Source organism: Triticum urartu, chromosome 6A, assembly GCF_056163025.1.
Source record: "Triticum urartu cultivar PI428250 chromosome 6A, HENAU_Tu73, whole genome shotgun sequence".
Classification (NCBI taxonomy): domain Eukaryota; kingdom Viridiplantae; phylum Streptophyta; class Magnoliopsida; order Poales; family Poaceae; genus Triticum; species Triticum urartu.
Window position 1 is genome coordinate 164,647,776 of NC_141878.1, and position 17,612 is coordinate 164,665,387.

General features: G+C 46.8%; 1 pseudogene; it reads left to right on the forward strand.

Moving 5' to 3' along the window:
• The first annotated feature begins 7,714 nt into the window (after positions 1-7,714).
• Positions 7,715-16,275, forward strand: LOC147964592 (uncharacterized; annotated as a pseudogene).
• Positions 16,276-17,612: the final 1,337 nt, after the last annotated feature.

Here is a 17,612-nt window from a genome sequence, read left to right on the forward strand (position 1 = left end):
TACCGTTACTAGTCCAATCTTGATTCGGTGGCATTGTGGGATGAAGCGGCCCGGACCGATCTTACACGTACTCTTACGTGAGACTGGTTCCACCGACTGACATGCACTAGTTGCATAAGGTGGCTAGCGGGTGTCTGTCTCTCCCACTTTAGTCGGATCGGATTCGATGAAAAGGGTCCTTATGAAGGGTAAATAGCAATTGGCATATCACGTTGTGGTTTTTGTGTAGGTAAGAAACGTTCTTGCTAGAAACCCATAGCAGCCACGTAAAACATGCAAAAAATAATTAGAGGACGTCTAACTTGTTTTTGCAGGGTATGCTATGTGATGTGATATGGCCAAGAAGAATGTGATGAATGATATGTGATGTATGAGATTGATCATGTTCTTGTAATAGGAATCACGACTTGCATGTCGATGAGTATGACAACCGGCAGGAGCCATAGGAGTTGTCTTAATTTATTTATGACCTGCGTGTCAACATAAACGTCATGTAATTACTTTACTTTATTGCTAACCGTTAGCTGTAGAAGTAGAAGTAATAGTTGGCAAGACAACTTCATGAAGACACGATGATGGAGATCATGATGATGGAGATCATGGTGTCATTCCGGTGACGATGATGATCATGGAGCCCCGAAGATGGAGATCAAAAGGAGCAATATGATATTGGCCATATCATGTCACTATTTGATTGCATGTGATGTTTATCATGTTTATACATCTTATTTGCTTAGAACGACGGTAGTAAATAAGATGATCCCTCATTAAAATTTCAAGAAAGTGTTCCCCCTAACTGTGCACCGTTGTGAAAGTTCGTTGTTTCGAAGCACCACGTGATGATCGGGTGTATAGATTCTTACGTTCGAATACAACGGGTGTTGACGAGCCTAGCATGTACAGACATGGCCTCGGAACACATGCGAAACACTTAGGTTAACTTGACGAGCCTAGCATGTACAGACATGGCCTCGGAACACAAGAGACTGAAAGGTCGAGCATGATTCGTATGGTAGATACGATCAACATGAAGATGTTCACCGATGTTGACTAGTCCGTCTCACGTGATGATCGGACACGGCCTAGTTGACTCGGATCATGTAATCACTTAGATGACTAGAGGGATGTCTATCTGAGTGGGAGTTCATAAGATGAACTTAATTATCCTGAACATAGTCAAAAGGTCTTCGCAAATTATGTCGTAGCTCGCGCTTCAGTTCTACTGTTTAGATATGTTCCTAGAGAAAATTTAGTTGAAAGTTGATAGTAGTAATTATGCGGACTAGGTCCATAAACTGAGGTTTGTCCTCATTGCTTCATAGAAGGCTTATGTCCTTAATGCACCGCTCAATGTGTTGAACCTCGAACGTTGTCTATGGATGTTGCGAACATCTGACATACACATTTTGATAACTACGTGATAGTTCAGTTAAATGGCTTAGAGTTGAGGCACCGAAGACGTGTTAAAACGTCGCGAAACATATGAGATGTTTCGAGGGCTGAAAATTGGGATTTCAGGCTCGTGCCCACGTCAAGAGGTATAAGACCTCCGACGATTTTCTTAGCCTGCAAACTAAGGGAGAAAAGCTCAATTGTTGAGCTTGTGCTCAGATTGTCTGAGTACAACAATCGCTTGAATCAAGTGGGAGTTGATCTTCCAAATGAAATGGTGATAGTTCTCCGAAGTCATTACCATCAAGCTGCTAGAGCTTCGTGATGAACTATAATATATCAGGGACATATATGATGATCCTTGAGATATTCGCGATGTTTGACACAACAAAAGTAGAAATCAAGAAGGAGCTTTAATTGTTGATGGTTGGTGAAACCACTAGTTTCAAGAAGGGCAAGGGCAAGAAGGGATACTTCATGAAACGGCAAATCAGCTGCCGCTCTAGTGAAGAAACCCAAGGTTGAACCCAAACCCGAGACTAAGTGCTTCTGTAATAAGGGGAACAGCCACTGGAGCAGAATTACCCTAGATACTTGGTAGATGAGAAGGCTGGCAAGGTCGACAGAAGTATATTGGATATGCATTACAATGTGTACTTTACTAGTACTCCTGGTAGCACCAGAGTATTAGATACCGGTTTGGTTGCTAAGTGTTAGTAACTCGAAACAAAAAGCTACGGAATAAACGGAGACTAGCTAAAGGTGAGATGACGATATGTGTTGGAAGTATTTCCAAGGTTGATCAAATATCGTACGCTCCCTCTACCATCGAGATTGGTGTTTGCGTTGAGCATAGACATGATTGGATTATGTCTATCACAATACGGTTATTCATTTAAAGAGAATAATGGTTACTCTGTTTATTTGAATAATACCTTCAATGGTCTTACACCTGAAATGAATGGTTTATTGAATCTCGATCGTAGTGATACACATGTTCATGCCAAAAGATAGTAATGATAGTACCACCTACTTGTGGCACTGCCACGTAAGTCATATCGGTATAAAATGCATGAAGAAGCTCCATGTTGATGGATCTTTGGGCTCACTCGTTTTGAAAAGTTTGAGACATGCGAACCATGTCTATTGGTGTATATGCATGAAGAAACTCCATGCAAATGGACCGTTTGGACTCACTTGATTTTGAATCACTTGAGACATGCAAATCATACCACATGGGCAAGATGACTGAAAGCCTCGTTTTCAGTAAAATGGAACTAGAAAGCAACTTGTTGGAAGTAATACATTTTGATGTGTGCAGTCCAATGAGTGCTGAGGCATGTAGTGGATATCGTTATGTTCTTACTTCACAGATGATTTGAGTAGATGTTGAGTATATTTACTTGATGAATCATGAGTCTGAATTATTGAAAGGTTCAAGTAATTTCAGGGTGAAGTTGAAAGATCGTCGTGACAAGAGGATAAAATATCTGTGATATGATCATAGAGATGAATATTTGAATTACGAGTTTGGCACAGAATTAAGACATTGTGGAAATTGTTTCACAACTAATACAGCCTGGAACACCATAGTGTGACGGTGTGTCCGAACATCATAACTGCACCCTATTGGATATGATTCATACCATGATGTCTCTTATCGAATTACCACGATAGTTTATGGGTTAGGCATTAAAGACAACCACATTCACTTTAAATAGGGCACCATGTAATTCCGATGAGATGACACCATATGAACTATGGTTTAGAGAAACCTAAGCTGTCATTTCTTAGAAGTTTGGGGCTGCGACGCTTATGTGAAAAAGTTTTAGGCTGATAAGCTCGAACCCAAAGCGGATAAATGCATCTTCATAGGACACCCAAAATAGTTGGGTATACCTCCTGTCTCAGATCCGAAAGCAATAAGGGATTGTTTCTAGAATCGGGTCCTTTCTCGAGGAAAAGTTTCTCTCGAAAGAATTGAGTGGGAGGATGGTGGAGACTTGATAAGGTTGTTGAACTGTCTCTTCAACTAGTGTGGGGCAGGGCACAGGAAGTTGTTCCTGTGGCACCTACACCAATTGAAGTGGAAGCTTATGATAGTGATCATGAAACTTCAGATCAAGTCACTACCAAACCTCGTGGGATGACAAGGATGCGTACTACTTTAGAGTGGTACGTAATCCTGTCTTGGAAGTCATGTTGCTAGACAACAATGAACCTATGAGCTATGGAGAAGCGATGGTGGGCCCGGATTCCGATAAATGGCTCGAGGCCATAAAATCCGAGAGAGGATCCATGTATGAAAACAAAGTGTAGACTTTGGAAGAACGGCTTGATGGTCGTAAGGCTATTGAGTATAGATGGATTTTAAAAGGAAGACGGACAATGATGGTAAATGTCACCATTAAGAAAGCTCGACTTGTCGTTAAGAAGTTTCCCGACAAGTTCAAGGAGTTGACTGCGGTGAGACTTTCTCACTCGTAGCGATGCTAAGAGTCTGTTGGAATTATATTAGCAATTACTGCATTATTTGTGAAATCTTGCAGATAGGATGCCAAAAACCATTGTTTCCTCGACAATTTTTGAGGAAAGGTTGTATGTGATACAACCGGAAGGTTTTGTCAATCCTGAAAGATGCTAATAAGTATGCAAAGCTCCAGCAATCCTTCTGAGGACTGGAGTAAGCATCTCGGAGTTGGAATGTATGCTTTGATGAGATGATCAAAGATTTTGGGTGTATACAAAGTTTATGAGAAACTTGTATTTCCAAAGAAGTGAGTGGGAGCACTACAGAATTTCTGATAAATATATGTTGTTGACATATAGTTGATCAGAAATGACGTAGAATTTCTGGAAAGCATATAGGGTTATTTGGAAAGTGTTTTTCAATGGAAAGCCTGGATCAAGCTACTTGAACATTGAGCATCAAGATCTATAAGGATAGATCAAAACGCTTAATGGTACTTTCAAATGAGCACATACCTTGACATGATCTTGAAGGTGTTCAAGATGGTTCAGTCAAAGAAGGAGTTCTTGCCTGAGTTGTAAGGTATGAAGTTAAGACTTAAAGCTCGACCACGGCAGAATAGAGAGAAAGGACGAAGGTCATCCCCTATGCTTAAGACATAGGCTCTACAGTATGCTATGTTGTGTACCGCACCTGAAATGTGCCTTGCCATGAGTCAGTCAAGGGGTACAAGAGTGATCTAAGAATGGATCACAGGATAGCGGTCAAAGTTATCCTTAGTAACTTGTGGACTAAGGAATTTTCTCAATTATGGAGGTGGTAAAAGAGTTCGTCGTAAAGGGTTACGCCGATGCAAACTTTGACACTAATCCAGATTATTCTGAGTAGTAAACTGGATTCGTATAGTAGAACAATTATTTGAAATGGCTCCAAATGTAGCGTAGTAGCTGCATCTACAAGATGACATAGAGATTTGCGAAGTACATACGGATCTGAAAGATTCAGACCCGTTGACTATAACATCTCTCACAAGCATAACATGATCAAACCCAGAACTCATCGAGTGTTAATCACATGGTAATGTGAACTAGATTATTGACTCTAGTAAACTCTTTGGGTGTTAGTCACATGGGGAGTGACCTTGAGTGTTAATCACATATCGATGTGAACTGGATTATTGACTCTAGTGCAAGTGGGAGACTATTGGAAATATGCCCTAGAGGCAATAATAAATTAGTTATTATTATATTTCCTTGTTCATGATAATCGATTATTATCCATGCTAGAATTGTATTGATAGGAAACTCAGATACATGTGTGGATACATAGACAACACCATGTCCCTAGTAAGCCTCTAGTTGACTAGCTCGTTGATCAATAGATGGTTACGGTTTCCTAACCATGGACATTAGATGTCATTGATAACGGGATCACATCATTAGGAGAATGATGTGATGGACAAGACCCAATCCTAAGCCTAGCACAAGATCATGTAGTTCATATGCTAAAGCTTTTCTAATGTCAAGTATCATTTCCTTAGACCATGAGATTGTGCCACTCCCGGATACCGCAGGAGTGCTTTGGGTGTGCCAAACGTCACAACGTAACTGGGTGGCTATAAAGGTACACTACAGGTATCTCCGAAAGTGTCTGTTGGGTTGGCACGAATCGAGACTGGGATTTGTCACTCCGTGTAAACGGAGAGGTATCTCTGGGCCCACTCGGTAGGACATCATCATAATGTGCACAATGTGATCAAGGAGTTGATCACGGGATGATGTGTTACGAAACGAGTAAAGAGACTTGCCGATAATGAGATTGAACAAGGTATCGAGATACCGACGATCGAATCTCGGGCAAGTATCGTACCGCTAGACAAAGGGAATTGTATACGGGATTGATTAAGTCCTTGACATCGTGGTTCATCCGATGAGATCATCGTGGAACATGTGGGAGCCAACATGGGTATCCAGATCCGCTGTTGGTTATTGACCGGAGAGTCATCTCGGTCATGTCTGCATGTCTCACGAACCCGTAGGGTCTACACACTTAAGGTTCGGTGACGCTAGGGTTATAGAGATATTAGTATGCGGTAACCCGAAAGTTGTTCGGAGTCCCGGATGAGATCCCGGACGTCACGAGGAGTTCCGGAATGGTCCGGAGGTAAAGAATTATATATAGGAAGTGCTATTTCGGCTATCGGGACAAGTTTTGGGGTCACCGGTATTGTACCGGGACCACCGGAAGGGTCCCGGGGGTCCACCGGGTGGGGCCACCTGCCCCGGGGGGCCACATGGGCTGTAGGGGGTGCGCCTTGGCCTGTATGGGCCAAGGGAACCAGCGCCAAGAGGCCCATGCGCCAAGAGATAAGGGAAAGGAAGAGTCCTAAAAGGGGAAGGCACCTCCGAGGTGCCTTGGGGAGGATGGACTCCTCCCTGGCCGCACCCTTCCTTGGAGGAAGGGCCAAGGCTGCGCCCCCCCTCTCCCTTGGCCCTATATATAGTGGGGGAAGGGAGGGCAGCACAATCTAAGCCCTGGCGCCTCCCTCTCCCTCCCATGACACATCTCCCTCCTCCCGCAGCGCTTGGCGAAGCCCTGTTGGAATCCCGCTACTTCCACCACGCCGTCGTGCTGCTGGATCTCCATCAACCTCTCCTTCCCCCTTACTGGATCAAGAAGGAGGAGACGTCGCTGCTCCGTACGTGTGTTGAACGCGGAGGTGCCGTCCGTTCGGCGCTAGGATCATCGGTGATTTGGATCACGACGAGTACGACTCCATCAACACCGTTCTTTTGAACGCTTCCGCGCGCGATCTACAAGGGTATGTAGATCCACTCCTCCCTTGTTGCTAGATGACTCCATAGATTGATCTTGGTGACACGTAGGAAAATTTTGAATTTCTGCTACGTTCCCCAACACGACATGCTCGATGTGATTCATGTATGCCTGTCCTCATGGGTTAGCGCCGCCCTGGGTTCACGACTAGCCATGTCGGCCCGGGTTGTCTGCCATGGATGCTAGCGACACTATCATATACGTGAGCCAAAAGGCGCAAACGGTCCCGGGCCAGGTAAGGTGGCACCCGTGGGAGTACCGTGCGTGAGGCCGCAAAGTGATATGATGTGTTACATGCTAGATTGATGTGGCTTGGGATCGGGGTCCTAACAGCGTTGGCATCAGAGCCGGACTGCCTGTAGGTTCGCTAAGCCAAACTGGTCGATGTCGAGTCTAGAAATGCTTTAGTTATATGTAGGGGAATTGATTGTGGGAGGGAACGTAAGGCTCTTTTTACTCCTTTACCTTATGCCCTCTGTTCTGAGTCATTCTCTTCTCATTCTACGTGGGTTAAGGACTAGGGTCTGTTCTCTCTATCAGGTTCACGTGTTACTAATCCATAGTAACTTATAGGATTGTTGGATACAACCCAGTTCAGTTTCTACTACTTTTAGTATGTTGCCAGTTGAACCAGAACCTTGATATGATGTTGTTGAGTGGTTTTGCAAACTGTTGTAAATGTCTCAAATCTTTTTCTGAGCATTTACAGCGTTATGATGTCCAATTTCTCCTAGAAAATTCTAAAGCCTTTGTGTTATTTTGTGCTTCCAGATGGCCACCCGTCCCCAGAACCAAGTGGTTCGTCTGACCCGTTGCGTCGATGTATGTGGTCACACAACCATGCTGGTCCGACTGATGGTCGAGACAAGTTACCGATGGTATCCCGAATATACCGTCGAGGAGCAGTTTAGAGACTTTAAGCAAAGCCAATATCTGTGCACGGTCAGGATATATCCATCTTATCCCGGAGCTACTGAACCGCTCCATTGTTCTTATGGACTTGGTGTTACTAATGGGATGTCCGTGCAGGATGCAGCCTACTCAATGATGACTATCATTCGAGCCAGAACTGCCTTGCTGTGCAACACCGATTTCCGCTACATGCCAGCATCCCTCCCTGTGGCGCATGGGTACCTTCAGGCTATGTACAGTGACTCGTCCCATGAGGACTCACTACTCCGCACCACTACCGAGATGCTTGAGGACAAGGACCGTGAAAATCGGGCCTTGCGTATGGAGCTCTTTAATGCTTGTTTTGATCACTGGGCCACTCTGACACGGTTTGCACCTGCCGTGCAAGCCGGATACATGGACATGAGGGACTTGTACCCTGTGCGGGCTGGTCTACCAGATTTTATGGAGTGGCGTGAGGTAGGAGGCATCACCCCTCCTCGTGGACCTCGTCTGCCACCGTTTGTTGGACCAAGGCCACATCCGAGTCCCGATGGTCCACAAGCTCCACAGGACCGTCTGTTCCCAGATGATCATGTTCCGCTTCCAGGCTTGGGTGGTGACTTCTATGAGGATTACTACGGAGCCGTTTGAGCTAGTAGTAGTTTTGCTAGTATTGTAATAGTTGTATTTCCACTGTCCTGCGTGACTTGAGGAATATGACTTAGTGTGTATCATATTCCGGAGGTGTAGAAAAATAATGTATAGGAGCTTGGAATGCCTCCGATGAGATGTAACGTCCTTCATCATAGTTGTACTTTAGCTTGGGCTTGTACTAAACTATGTATGGTGTGTATGACTGTTGGTAAATATATGGCAGTTTCTATATTACCATGTCATACGGATGAACATCTCTGCATTCCGTGCTATCCATTACATTCCGCACTTCCTTGCCCAGATTTTGCCATCCTTGTCTAAATCGTTGTCTTGTTTTCCTAGGATGGTCAACACCCGCAACAACCCTGCTGCTTTGGAGCAGGGTGAAGCTAGCGCAGCTAGGGATGAAAATCTGCCTCAACCGCCTTCTCTGGCCGAAGTTATGCTGGAGGCAGAACGAAACAAGCGTGAGACCAACCGCTTACTGGAGCGGATTGAGCAGAACACTGCACGCCAGCAGAGGAACGACCTCGTGTCAATCAATGACTTCGTCAAGCTGTATCCACCGAAGTTTAAACATTCCGTCGAGCCTCTCGATGCGGATGACTGGCTTCGCAGCATCACCCACAAGCTACGTTCTGCCAACGTAGCCGAAGCTGATAAGGTTACCTTTGCTGCCTATCACCTCGAAGGCCCTGCTAGCCTTTGGTGGGAAAACTTTGAGGCTATGCGCCCAGTCGGCCAAATCACTACTTGGGCTGAATTCAGTGCGGCTTTCCGTGAGCATCACATTCCGGAAGGTCTCATGGATCGTAAGAGGGAAGAGTTCTGCAGTTTCACCCAAGGTAGACTGACTATGGATGCATACAGTCGCGAGTTTGGAAATCTAGCACGATATGCTCCCGAAGAGGTATCTACTGACGCTAAGAAGCAGGCAAGGTTCCGCAAGGGACTTAGCCCCGAGCTTCGCCGTGATCTTCGTCTGCACGAGTGCACCTCCTTTCAGAAGTTAGTCAACAAGGCCATCAGTGCTGAGATAGGGCAGACTGACTTTGAAGCTTCACACAAGCACTCCCGTGACTTCGGGTCTGCATCCGGCTCTGGATCTCAGAAGCGCCGGGTCTGGATTCCAAACACCGCTCTGCCACCCAGGTACACTCCAAGGCCATCCTTTGAGGCGCCTCACCCCAACTAGCAGTATGCACCGCCCAAGACCTATGGTGGCCCCGCTGCTAATGCTGCTCCACGCCCCAATGTGATAACCTGTTTCAAGTGTGGGGAGACGGGTCACTACATCGGCGAGTGTCCCCAGAACAATCCCAATCAGTCCGGCAAGTCTGTTGGCCGTGGCAAGCTAGCAGGAAAGGTGATCTACGCCAAGCCAGCCACCACTGCTCGTGGCCATGTCAACTACGTCTCAGCTGAGGAGACTCATGAGGACCCCAACGTTGTTCTCGGTACGCTCCTTGTTAACTGCCATCCGGCAACTGTTCTCTTTGATACTGGAGCATCTCATTCATTTATTTCTGAGAGCTATGCTCGATTGCACAACACCACATTTAGTGACATGCCCACCTCCATGGAAATTCAAACTCCTGGTTCTAGATGGCAAACCTCTAGAATCAGCCATGGAAATGAAATTCTTGTCGACAGATTGGTCTTCCTTGCATCACTAATAGCTCTCAAGTCCTCGGACATAAACATCATCTTGTGTATGGACTGGATGTCAGCCCATTACGCTAAGATTGATTGCTCTACTAGAACTGTTCAACTCACCCATCCATCGGGCAAGACAGTCAATGTTTTGACCCGAGTGTCTGAGCGTCAGCTTTACTCCTTAAATGCCAACCCCCTTCCAGACCTTGAAGATATCCCGGTAGTCCGTGACTTCCCGGATGTCTTTCCAGAGGAACTGCCAGGTGTTCCACCTGACAGAGATGTCGAGTTTGTGATAGACCTTGTCCCAGGAACCGTCCCAATCTCTAAAAGACCTTATAAGATGGCACCCCTAGAACTAGCCGAGCTTAAGAAACAACTCGATGAGTCCTTGCAAAAGGGTTTCATCCGTCCTAGTTCTTCTCCATGGGCTTGCCCTGTCCTCTTCGTCAAGAAGAAGGATGGAACGGATCGGATGGTTGTAGATTACCGACCTGTCAATTTGGTCACCATCAAGAACAAGTATCCGCTCCCCAGGATCAACGACCTGTATGATCAGCTCGCTGGATCCTCGGTCTTCTCCAAAATGGATTTGAGGTTGGGCTACCATCAAATCAAAATCAAGAACGGGGACATTCCCAAAACGGCCTTTGTTACTCGTTATGGCCAATACGAGTACATCGTCATGTCCTTCGGTTTAACCAATGCTCCAGGCACCTTTTCTTGGTTAATGAACTCGATCTTCATGGAGTACTTGGATAAATTTGTCGTGGTTTACCTCGATGATATACTCATCTACTCCAAGAATGAGGAAGAACATGCCGAACATCTAAGGCTGGTATTGATGAAACTTCGAGAGCATCGCCTTTATGTCAAGTTCTCTAAGTGCGAATTTTGGTTGCCAGAAGTGACCTATCTGGGCCATGTAATCTCTGGTAAGGGCATTGCTGTCAATCCCGAGTGAGTTCAAGCCGTCCTTGACTGGACTCCACCTGAAACGGTTAAGCAAGTTCGGAGTTTCCTTGGTTTAGCGAGCTATTGCCGCCGCTTCATCGAGAATTTCTCCAAGGTTGCTAAGCCTCTAACTGAACTCCTCAAGAAAGATAAAAAGTTCGAGTGGACCCCACAGTGTGAGTTTAGCTTTCAGGAACTGAAAAGACGCCTGACATCTGCTCCCGTACTGGTACCACCAGATTTTTCTAAGGACTTTGTTATCTATTGCGACGCCTCACGACAAGGACTAGGTTGCATACTCATGCAAGATCGTCATGTGATTGCCTACGCTTCCCGACAGTTGCATCCACATGAGGATAACTATCCCACACATGATCTAGAGCTTGCAGCTGTAGTCCATGCACTCAAGACCTGGCGACATTACCTTCTTGGTAATCGTTGCGAAATCTACACCGATCACCAAAGTCTGAAATACATATTCACCCAACCGGATTTGAATCTCAGGCAAAGACGTTGGGTCGAGTTGATTACGGATTACGACTTAGGAATAACTTACACCCCAGGCAAAGCCAATGTTATGGCCGACGCACTAAGTCGTAAATCTTATTGTAACAACCTGATGTTACAACAAAGTCAACCACTTCTCCACGAGGAATTTCGTAAGCTTAACCTTCACATTGTTCCTCGAGGATTCCTTTCCACCCTGGTGGCGAAACCTAACCTTACGGATCAAATCATAGCTGCCCAGAAGCGTGATAAGGGCATATCTCGGATCAAGGAGAACATTGCCAGCGGAGCTGCTAAGTGTTTCTCCATGGATGAGCGAGGTGTTGTCTTCTTCGAGAACCGCCTGGTGGTTCCCAAGAAACAACATCTACGGCAATTGATCCTTAAGGAAGCTCATGAATCCCCTCTCACCATTCATCCCGGTAGTACTAAAATGTATCAAGACCTACGCCAGAGGTTTTGGTGGACTAGGATGAAGAGAGAAATCGCTCAATACATTGCTAATTGCGATGTCTGTCGTCGTGTTAAAGCAGAGCATCAACGGCCTGCTGGCACCCTTCAACCTTTGGCTATTCCGGAGTGGAAATGGGATAAAATCGGTATGGACTTCATTACCGGGTTTCCCAGGACCAAGAGAGGGAATAACGCTATCTTCGTCGTTGTCGATCGTCTTTCCAAAGTAGCCCACTTCCTACCTGTTCGTGAGAGTATAACCGCTAGCCAGCTAGCTGATTTATACATCTCCCAAATAGTGTCTCTTCATGGTGTTCCATTGGAGATTAACTCAGACCGTGGAAGTCTCTTCACCTCTCGATTTTGGGAAAGTTTCCAAAATGTTATGGGAACTCGTCTCTCCTTTAGCACCACCTTCCATCCTCAATCAAGTGGTCAAGTAGAACGAGTCAATCAAATTCTGGAGGATATGTTTCGAGCTTCTGTTATCGCTTTTGGTATGAATTGGGAGAAGTGCCTTCCATTCGCCGAGTTCGCTTATAACAATAGTTATCAAGATAGCTTGGGAAAAGCTCCTTTCGAAGTTCTCTATGGACGAAAATGTCGAACGCCTCTTAACTGGTCAGAAACCGGGGAAAGACAACTCTTTGGCCCGGATATGATCCAGGAAGCAGAAGAGCAGGTTCGCATTATTCGTGAGAAATTGAAAACGGCCCAATCTCACCAAAAGAGCCAATATGACCGCAAACATAAGCCTATGACTTATGAAGTTGGCGAGAAGGCTTACCTTCGGGTTACACCGTTAAAGGGAACCCATCGATTCGGTGTCAAAGGCAAATTGGCTCCTCGTTACATTGGACCCTTTCGCATTCTTGCCAAACGAGGGGAAGTTGCCTACCAATTGGAACTACCTCCGCATCTTTCCAGAGTTCATGATGTCTTCCACGTTTCTCAACTCAGGCGTTGCTTCTCAGATCCTATCCGTGGAGTGGACCATGAAACGCTTGATCTCCAAGATAATCTCACATATCGAGAATATCCCGTTCATATCCTTGATCAAGCCAAGCGTACCACTCGACGCCAGAATATCAAGTTCCTCAAGGTTCAATGGTCACACCATTCCGAGCAAGAAGCTACATGGGAAAGGGAGGATCGTCTTCGACTTGAGTACCCCACCTTCTTCCCGACAGATCCTAAATCTCGGGACGAGATTCTTTTGAGTGGGGGTGAGTTGTCACATCCTAGCTAGTCCATGCATTAGAGTGTTGCATCATGTCTACTTTTATCAGAAACTTGAATTGGGGAAGACAGAACCCCCAGAACCCCCCCTGAAATCAACTAGGGTTTACTAAAAATATTCTCAATGAACCTGAAATGCCCTTCTAAAATGTTCACCCTTTTTGTCTTGGGTTAGAACCTCTGGCAAAATTGGTGCACAATTTTCTAGGTCAACAGAAGGTTATTGAATTAAATCTTATTCACTTTGCATTTGGGCATTTAAATGCTAGTAAATATTTTAAATGTTCAAATAGTTCTGGAAATAAGTGTAGGCTGTTGTACATATTCTAAATAGGGCCTCTGATTATTTTCAGGATTTTTAGAAGTGCCTAGCTATTTTTAATAAAGCCACAAACCTGCAGAAAAATTAGAAAAACAGAAATTTAAAAGAAAGGTCGAGGCTTACCTGGCGCTCACTTGGCAAGCCCACCTGCCGGCCCAGCCCAGCCACCGCTCCAGCGAGCTTCTTGGCTCGGCCAGGCAGGCAGCCAGGTGCTCGATGGCGGCACCAGCGCGCGCCACGCAGCTGGCCGCCGCCCTGCTTCCTCCCCTCACCGCCCTGCTAGCCTGGGCAGGCTCCACGTCGCCGCCCCGACCCCCTGGACACGCCCATTCGCCCCCTGTCTCACTTCCTCGCTCCCCTCCGCCATGGCCGACGCAGCCGTCGCCGTTCCGTCACCGTAGTCGTGCCCACCGTCGTCAACGCGCCGCAGCACTGTGTCCGTTCGCTCTGCCGTCGTCGACTACATCGAGCAGGCCGAGCCCCGAGCGCTCACACGCTCTGCAACACCTCCACCGACTCCGTCTTCGTCAACCACCGCCGGAGATCCCCTTCGACGTCGCCGCCGCATCAGCTCGTCCCCGACCGCGCCGTCTGTCTCTGCGTGACCGCCGTGAGCTCAGCCACCTCCCTATCCTCTCCGTTCTCCTTCTCGTGCACCACAGCGAGCACACGGAGCTCACCCGGACGCGCCGCCGTGGAGCTCGTCGCCGACGTGTCTCCGGCCAACCACCGGCCACGCCACCTAGTCTACTAACCGCACCGCATCCCTAGGAGCACAACGCCCCACTCCACGCACCTCGCCGTGCCCCACAGCCTCGGGTTCATCCTCACCCGACTCCGGCGACCGCCTAGCTCGTCGCCGGCGACGTTCCCGGCCACCCCGAGCTCAACCACCACCACCAAACGCTGCGGCTCGTTCCCAGCTACCCGTAGATGACCTCCGCCGTCCATTTGGTCGCCGGAATTCACCAATGCACTTCCACCACCGCGTCTGGCCTCCCCGGCGGCTAAATGCCGGCGGGTTTGACCCGTTGACCTTGACTGGGTGGGCCCAGGTTGACTCCCCTGAGTCTATGACAAGTGGGCCCCCCTCTGCTAACTAACCAGATTAGTTTTAACTGAAATTAGTTAGTTTAATTAACTGCTGACATGCGGGACCCACTGGTCAGTTTGACCTGGACGTCCCCGTTGACCACTAACGTCACTCTGACGCAGTAATTGAATTACTGGAATTATTCTTATACAGGAAATTCTAGAAAATAGTTCAAACTTCAAAAATTCATAGAAATTAATCTGTAACTCCAAATGCAAAGATTTATATATGAAATTTGATCAGAAAAAACCAATCTTTTCATCTGTACCAATTTCATGCATGTCAGAACACTTTAACCTTGCTGTTTAGGTGAAACAAGCTAATGCACCTATATCAGTTATTATTTTGGGTGATCATTTGAATCTTTGGTTCAAATGGACTCAAACCATTCTGTTCCAAGTTGCATTAGACTTATCACACACCATTTTGCCATATCATTGCATGCATCATATTGTTGCATATTTCCATGTGGTGATTGTGTTCGATGTGTTCTTTGTGGTAGGTTCTGCCTCCGAGGATATTCACGAGTATCCAACTGAAGGGCAGTATCCCACTACCACTCCGTCAGGCAAGCAACCCATTGATCATTCCGATACAAACCCATGTTCTCGCTACTACTCTTGTTTACTGCATTAAGACAACGCGATTCAAACTGTTGTGTGTTGCGGTAGTTGAACCCACTTCCTTTGCATGACCTGTCATTGCCACAGTAACTAGATGAAACCCACTAGCATGTGTAGGAGTTGATTGAGCCATATGTGTGTTTCCTACCATGCTATGCTTGCTATGCTTAGAGTTGTGTCAGGTCTGGCTCATCGGGATGATGAACTAGAGTGAAAGGTTGTGTCGGTAACAAGAGTGAGGTGTTGAATATGATTTGGTAAAGGAATCGATGAGAGGCCATGTAGGAGTACATGGTGGGTTGTTTCATTGAGGCCGTCTCTAAGAACTGAGATCTGTATGTGTGATTTAAGATCAGCTACTACCACACATTGGGCCCTGAAATATGACCCCGCTCGACTTACTGACCCCTCTCGTCCTCTGTCCAGGAGTTGCAAGTAGTTTTTGGTGTTTGTAGTATGCTGGGGGTCGCACGCAGCGCTGACCATAGGGGTGGGTTGTGTTGCGGTAGGCACGTGGCCCGATGTACCGATTCGCCCGTTTGGTGTCTCGGGAACCCTGCACACATCGTTTGGGGCCGTTGAGGACACCCCGGCCGGATCTCCTTGCGGATGGAACTCAAATAGGCGATAAACCTGGACTAGAGACTTGTGTGGTTGGTTAGGTCGTGGTCTACGCCTACGTCGGCTTTCGCTTGAAGTCTGCCGAGCACATAACGTGTGCAGGCGCTAAGTGGTGGAAACATGTGTGAAGAAGTACACCCCTGCAGGGTATAAACTATTCGAATAGCCGCGTCCGCGGTAAAGGACTACTTGGTCACCTATGCAGTTCATAGACAAGTAAATGGATACTACTAAAAGCCTCAAGATAAGTCTGAGTACCGCAGATGGCCCTCTCGTAGGTTGACGAGAGAGGATCCATGGTGGAGTATTGTGTTGGTGATTAGTGGACTCGTGTGCGACAAATTATTTACAAGTTGTGTCCATCGTAGGATAGGTTAGCCAAGAGTCAAAGCTGGCTTGCTGCAATAACTCCACTACCTTCTTGAGAATGTGCATGTATAGTAGGATTCTGTTGTAAGACTTGTTGAGTACCTCCGTACTCATGTTGCTTTAATTAATGTTTTCAGACGACAACACCGACCCCTCCAATGGGTTCTATGTAGACCTCGACGGTGACGAGTGATTAGCCACCAGGTGGTGATCCAAGACTTGTGAAGGGTCGATGTAGATAGACAGGCTTCGTCAAGCCTTCTTTCTTTCTAGAGTCTGTACTCAGACTAGTTTGCTTCCGCATGTGCTTGTATGTTTTGTATGACTTGAGTGTCGGGTCATGTGACCCCTACCTATATGGATATGTTATGTATGGCTCCTCGGAGCCTTTTAAATAAAGTACTTGAGTTGTAGAGTTTTGTTGTGATGCCATGTTGTATGTACTCATATCGGGCATATTGTGTGTATGATTGAAATGCTTGGTATGAGTGGGATCCGACAATCTAGTTGTTTATCCTTGACAGCCTATCATATGGGGAAATGTAGTCTAGTGCTTTCTCAGCGATAGTAGTCCGCTACAGCCCGGTTCACCGGAGTCCTGCTAACCCAGCACTACTTCTCGGAACACTTGACTGGCCGGCATGTGACTCACTTCGTTCCTGTGTCTGTCCCTTCGGGGAAATGTCACGCGGTGACATCCGGAGTCCTGCCTAGCCTGCTATAGCCCGGGTTACCGGAGTCCTGTTAGCCCAGTGCTACAGCCCGGATTCACACGTTGATGACCGACATGCTCGATGTGATTCATGTATGCCTGTCCTCATGGGTTAGTGCCACCCTGGGTTCCCGACTAGCCATGTCGGCCCGGGTTCTCTGTCATATGGATGCTAGCGACACTATCATATATGTGAGCCAAAAGGCGTAAACGGTCCCGGGCCAGGTAAGGTGGCACCCGTGGGAGTACCGTGCGTGAGGCCGCAAAGTAATATGATGTGTTACATGCTAGATCGATGTGGCTTGGGATCGGGGTCCTGACAGTAGGTATATATAGGAAGAAGGAGTACGTCGGTGGAGCTTCGAGGGGCCCACGAGGCAGGGGGGCGCGCCCTATGGGGGGGGCGCCCTCCACCGTCGTGACCGCCTCGTGGCTTTCTTGACGGAGGGTCCAAGTCTCCTGGATCTTATCTGATGAGAAAATCACGTTCCCGAAGGTTTCATTCCGTTTGGACTCTGTTTGATATTATGTTTCTTCGAAGCACTGAAATAGGCAAAAAACAACAATTCTGGGTTGGGCCTCCGGTTAATAGGTTAGTCCCAAAAGTAATATAAAAGTGGAAAATAAAGCCCAATATAGTCCAAAATAGTAGATAATATAGCATGGAGCAATCAAAAATTATAGATACGTTGGAGACGTATCATTCACCTTCGGATTCTTCTCCGGTCTCACCGTCTGCCTCGCTACCGTTGTGACTGTGGGGGATGTTGAGTATATTGATTAATTAGGAAACATAGAATAGACCAGGAATTATTCTG